Raw genomic sequence first — 7,206 nt, forward strand, 5'->3', positions numbered from 1 at the left:
CCTTAAATCCTAAAACACTAAAACCCCAAATCCTAAATCTTAAACCCTCAATCCTAAATCCCAATCCCCAAATCTCAAACCCTAAATCCTAAACCCTAAATCCTAAGCCCTAAATCCTAAATTCTAAACCCTAAACTCAAAATACTAAACCCTAGACCCTAAACCCCCTAATCCCCAAACCCTAAATCCTAAAATCCTAAACCCTAAATCTTAAATCCAAAATCCTAAACTGTAAATCCTAAACCGTAAATCCTAAACCATAAATACTAAATTCTAAATCCTAAAATCCTAAACTATGATGCCTAAAGCCTAAATCCTAAATCCTAAATCCTATACCCTAAATCCTAAATTCTAAATCATAAACGCTAAACCCTTAAATCCTAAACCCAAGATCCTAAATCCCTAAATCCTTAATCCCTAAACCCTAAATCCTAAAACCCAAAAATCTATACCCTAAATCCAAAAATTCGAAACCCTAAATTTAAAACCCTAAATCCCCAAATCCCTAAACCCAGCACCCTAAGCCCTAAAACCCTAAATCCTAAAACCCTAAAACCTAAACCCAAAACCCAAAACCCGAAATCATTAACCCCAAAAATCCTAAAATCTCAAAAACCCTAAATCTTAAACCCTAAACCCCAAACCTCAAATCTTAAACCCCAAAAACCCAAAAAATCCTAAACTCTAAACCCTAAAATCATAAACCCTAAATTTTAAACCCTAAACCCTAATCCCTAGACCCTAAATCTTAAATCCTAGACACTAAAACTTGGTCCCTAGTTCCTAAATTCTGAATCCTAAATTCTAAATCTTAAATCTTAAATCCTAAATCCTGAAAATCCAAACCCAAAATCCTAAAATCTTAAATCCTAAATTCTAAATCCTAAAATCCCAAAACCCTAAACACTAAAATCAAAAATCTAATCCCTAAATCCTAAAACCCTGAACCCTAAATCTTAAATTTTAAACCCTAAAACCCTATGACCTAAACCCTAAATCCTAGAAATCTTAATTCTTAACCCCAAACCATAAAAATCCTAAACCCTAAGCCCTAAACCATGAAAATCCTAAATCCTAAACTCCTAACCACGAACCTCAAACTCCTTAAACCCTAAAACCCCACACTCTAAATCTTAAAATCAACACCCAAAATCCTAAACCCCAAACCCCCTAAACCCTAAAACCCTACATCATAAACCCTAAAACCAAAATTCAAAATCCTAAACCCGAAACCCCAAATCCTAAACCCTAAGCAATAAAGCCTAAAATCTGAAACCCTAAGCCCTAAAACCTTAAACCCTAAGCCCTAAACCCAAACCCTAAATCTTAAAATCTAAAAATAAATCCTAAACCCTAAGCCCTAATCTTTAAACCCTAAACCTTAAACCCTAAACTCTAAATCCTAAAACCCTAAACCATAAGCCCTAAACTATAAATCCTATAATCCTAAACCTTGAAACCTAAAACATGAAAATCCTAAAAAGCCAAACCCTAAATCCTAAAATCCTAAACCTTAATTCCTAAAATCCAAAAATCCTAAAACCCTAAATCCTAAATCCTAAACACTAAAACCAAAACACTAAACCCTAAACTATAAATCCTAAAACCCTGAACCCTAAACCCTAAAATCCTAAACCCCAAATCCTGAAACCTTGAACCCTAAATCTTAAAACCTGAAATACTAAGCCATAAATCCTAAAACCGAAAATCCTAAAATCCCAAACCTTAAATCCAAAAATCTAAAATGTAAACACTAAGCTTTAAATCCTAAATCCTAAATCTTACATCCTAAATCATAAATTCTAAATCCTAAATTCTAAATCCTAAAATCCTAAAATCCTAAACCCTCAAACCCTAAATCCTAATCCCTAGATTCTAAAATCCTAAAATCCTAAATCCTAAGCCCTAAATCCCAATCTAAAATTCTAAATCCTAAATTCTAAACTCTAAATCTTAAATCCGATAGTCTATTGGCTCCAACCTTGATCGGATCGAGCATCATTAAATTTTATCATCGATTGCATCCTAACATGACCCTTGAGTTCTTAATCAATTGGATGTCCTAGAATGAATCGACTGGGATATCGATCATTATCGCTTAGCCAGTCCTGTAAGAATTTTAAAATTTAAAATTTATATTTTAAAAATAATCATGATTAAATATTGATAAAAATTTGATTTTGGATATTAAATTTAAAAAAAAATTGAAAAGCTCGTTATTCATGTAAAATTAAAATGGCTCCATATTGGATGAAAAGGACTGCTCAAATTTTCATTGAAAAGACTTCTTGTTGAGGAAGAAAGAAGGAAAAAAAAATATCACAAACAAATCAAGATAACATGAACTGGCCTCAAGCCTACCTATACGAGACATGCAAGCTTCACTACGAGAGAAAGAAAATCAAATAATTACAAAAAAAACTCACCACTCAATTTTTGTACAAAGATCTCTCAACAAGAAATTTTAAAACTCTCATAAAAATATTTTGAAATCTCTCTACATGATCAAGACGTCACCACTACCAAACATAACAAACAGCTCATCAATTGGAGCTATACAGCCTCCAAAATCATCAAAATAGTATTTGACTAAGATACCAGACTCAAATTAAATTATGAAATCCTTCTAAACTATCCGATTATGATCGGCTCGAATCAGAATGGTTCGATCATGCAATTAGGGTCTAGATCATGTTCGAATTTTATCTGGATCATCCAATCACAACCGACTCACTCCAGAACCTTCAAATCGTGCTTCTAATCTCTAGTTCAAATCCAGATTGCACCAAAACGACCATCAATCCATGTGTGCTTGTGAGCCATGATAGAACGTACGGTCCATGGTGGACTGCAACACCCAAGCGGGCCTGGGTCGGCCTACGCCTGCCTGTGGGTCCCTCCGACAGCCCACAGGTCATACCATCTTCTCTTGGATTTTTTTTGCACATATCTTCACCATCCAGACTTTGTTTGGACTGTTTTTATCTCATTGAATTTCATTCGTCATCTTGGATCTCATTCTTGGTTTATTATGGATCGAATCTCGAAATATTTTTTTCAACAATCTCTATCTTGACTCGATGTTCGATCTCTATCTGTCTCTGAGAGCCTGCGATCTGTCTCGCCTCCATATCCTGGGGCATGCCTGCTATCCTATGGATGGACAAACGTGAGAGTTGAGCTAGACTGCTCGATCCCACCTCCATTATGGACTGTGTCCACTCTGACCAAAGACTGCTTGGAGAAGTCTTTGCAGCAATAGAAACTTTACTTTGTGATGTCGCAACTCATTCTCTCGAGTCTTCCATCTCGTGTTCAATCCACCTTCACTTGGAGCTCCATCTCGCACTAGACTCCCCTTGGCTCCTGAAGCTCTATCTCGCACTGAGCTCCCCCTGACTCCTGAAGCTCTACCACATACTGGACTTCCCATCGATAGTAATATCTTCTCATCCTCTTCTCCCCCTCTAAAATAATTCTATCATCGTACATAAACCTTCAGGATTTCATCACCAGCTACCCATCTGTAGCCGTTTGAATCCAATTTGCTCAATGAGATAAGATTCCATCTGAAATCAGGTATGTATCAAATCTCGCCCAATTTTCTCACTGCACCATCATGTATCCTCCAACTGACCATCCCTGTACCCCTGGTCGCACAGCTTGGTCCATCCGACAGATGAATAGTATCCTCACTGCTCTTCAGAGAGTCAAACAGCTCCTCTCTGCAACAAACATGATGGGTGCATGCAGAATCTAAAATTCACTACTGAAAAGAAGTAGATATCTCATCAGATATCAACAGGACATCATCCTCTGACTCGCTACTGACCGTCACTGTAGTAGCCTCGTCCGATCTTTGAATTGAGGATAATCTCTGATATGATGTCCCAACTCATCACACCAGTAGTATCTGATCTTGCTGGGATCCCTCATCTTGGATCTGAATCATCCTCCTTACGATCCTGTATCACTCCATCTGCTACCACCTGCTCCTCCAGAAATCGTCAAAGTTGAGCTGCCGTCATCTGAACTCGAAGCATGGTTCTCCCATCTGAGAATCTCATTCTGGAGAATCACCATAGTGATCTTATCCATCTTGATGGTACTCTTCTTCATTAGAAGAGCAGTCACCAAGGACTCATACAAAATGAGAAGTGACGCTAGCAAGACCAACATCCTGATCTTCTCCTCAACCTTCTCACCTACATTTAGAATATCGATGAAAATCTTCTGAAAGTGATTGAGATGCTCCTACACGCTCTATCCCTCGTCCATCAGTAATTGGTAGAACTGCCTCCAAAAGAAGAAGTATTAGTGAGGAACTTCATCATGTACAATTTGTCAACCTTCAACCATAGCACCATCGGAGAAATCTCATCAAATGCATGAATCATCACCTCATCTGTTAGATGCAGACAGATGGATGGTACTGACCGTCTGCATCTGTAGCTGCTTCCAAGTCTTCTTTTCCATGGTGGTTGGCTTCTTTTCATATAAGAGAGCATCGATCAATCCATATTAGATGAGCACGTCCTTCATCCTCATTTACCACAAGGAGAAATTACTTTTTTTATCAAATCGATTGATCTCTATCTGGATTATGCTTGTCTTTTTCATCTCCAATCTCGATCAACACCATCTCTGTCTGGATTGTCTGGTACCACTTATCTATGGTAACCAGGCTCTGATACCAATTGTTGTGCTCTAATATCATTTGTTGAAGAAAGAAGAAAGAAGGAGCAAGAAAAACACCACAAACAAATCAAGATAATGTAGATTGGCCTTAAGCCTGCCTCCACAGGGTATGCAAGCTTCACTATGAGAAAAAAAAAATCAAATAAATATAAAAAAATTCACTACTTAATCTTTGTAAAAAGATCTTTCTACAAAAAGTCCTAAAATCTTTATAAAAGCTCTCTGAAATCTTTCTTAAAGCTACTCCGCATAATTAAAATATCACCAGCTATCTAATGTAATAAACGGCTTATCAATCGGAGTTATATAACTTTCAGAATTATTAAAATAGTATTTGACTAGGATACCAAACTCAAATCAAACCCTAGAACCCTTTTGGACCATCCAATCATGATCGGCTCGAATCAAAGTCGTTCGATCGCACAATCAAGGTCCAAATCATGTTTGAATTCGATCTGGACTATTCGATCATGATCGACTCACTCAATCTGGTGTGATATGGGTGTCACAGTGGCACGCCCTGTCGCAGCTCACAAGCGATGACAGCCAAAAGGACCACCGATCCATGCTTGCCTGGGGCCGCGATAGAGCATGCGGTCCATGGTGGACTGTGACATCAAGGTGGGCCTGGACACCCACTCGTGGGCCACGTGCATTCCTGGGCCGGCCCATGGGCCCCTCCGACAGTCTATGGACCATACCATCTCCTCCTGGATTTTCTTCACACGTATCTTCACCATCCGGACTCTGTTTGAACTGTTCTTGATCTCGTTGGATTTTGTTCGTCATTTTGAATCTTGTTCTTAACTTATTATGGATCGAATCTCAAGATATTTTTTTCAACAAAATCAACATGATAGCGGTACTCAGCACATTACTAGCACCTCTCAGTAGGAAGGAGTCAAACATAACCTGAACAATATAGACCTTAGTCGGCTTGGTGCAATTGCAAGAACAGTTACAGTAACATTACCACAATAATAGCAAGTATAATAAAAAACTATCACCATAAGGATGTAGAGAGCAATAGGATCAATAAAGTAATACTGTAGAATTTATCTCTACTGACTTTCAAGAGAACATCAAACCCTTGGAAGCCAACAATTAGATTATGGAGATGGAGAAGATGCTTCCTATCCAAGGATGCCATGATGATGAAAAGATTCATTATATAGATTATTTGTTACTAGATGAAGTATTCAACTAGTGGCAAATACTACGACACAAATATAAACAAAAGGAGAGCAACTTATCTGAGAGAGATTTCAAAGGATATTTTATGATCAATATTTTTTTTGAGGTATAAGAATTTAGAAAGAATAAAAATTTATTTATTTCAAATAAAAAAAAATGATAGTTATGAAGTATGAAGCTAAATTTATGGAGCTTGCTAAGTTTGTTCCAAGGTTGGTTGATGATGAACGCAATCGGGTGTACAAATTTGAGATGGAACTAAGGATAGAAATTAGAAAATAAATAGTGCCATATAAATTAACTACTTATGTAAATGTGATGAATAAAGTATTAATAATTGAAAGAAAAATCAATGAAGAACGTATAGAAAGGAAAATAAATCAAAATAAGAGAAATAGATCAAATAATTCTTAAGAATGGAGTAATAAAAATATAGATGGTTTGAATAAGAGATTAGTAAATGATCTTTGGGCCACCTGATAGTATCAAATATTTTAAATATGGTAAAGCTCATGCTAATAGTAAATCTCGTTGGATCATTGGTGCTTACTTTAAATATAATAAGATAAATCACAAAATACCTAAGTGCCCATAGAGAATTGAGAGTCAGCCTATCCTAATAGTTGAATAAAAAAAAGATAAAAATTTGAAACCCTGGATCCAAGGAAGGATCTATGCTTTTACACAATAAGATGTGCAGACTTTCGATGTAGTGGTAACGGACTCTGGGAGATGTTCTCAAAATTAATTGGACTGTCCAATTGATTTCACTCATGTGATAAGTAATGATCTATCTTCTTTAGATCTTTCATTTATATAATATTATTTTAAATATCGAATAAATTATTAATTGATTTATATGTGATTTATGAATCTTATGAAAATATGTTTGAATAAAAATTGCTATAAAATTTTAAAGTAATATTTTTTAAATTATTACTATAACTATTTATAGATCTAAAATCATATATGCATATTTTGATTTGATTATAAAATATGTATTATTTTATGAAAAGAATTTTGATATGAATCGAATTTGAATTTTTAGCCTAACTATGTTGTGAACCTTGCCACTTAGAGGTTATATATTGATACTCTGAGATCATGATTCTATTTTTGATCTGACCATAGGTATAAGTGTGGTATTCCATCCCTACTATAGGATATAAGTATAGTATTCTAGTTCCACTATAAGGTATAAATGTGGTATTTTGGCTCCATTATAGAATATAAGTATGGTTCTCTGACTCAGCCACAAGGTGTAAGTGTGATATTCTGGTCCAGCCATAGGGCATAAGTGTGATCATAATTAAA

This window comes from Elaeis guineensis, chromosome 13 (genome assembly GCF_000442705.2).
Source record: "Elaeis guineensis isolate ETL-2024a chromosome 13, EG11, whole genome shotgun sequence".
NCBI classification, from domain to species: Eukaryota; Viridiplantae; Streptophyta; class Magnoliopsida; order Arecales; family Arecaceae; genus Elaeis; species Elaeis guineensis.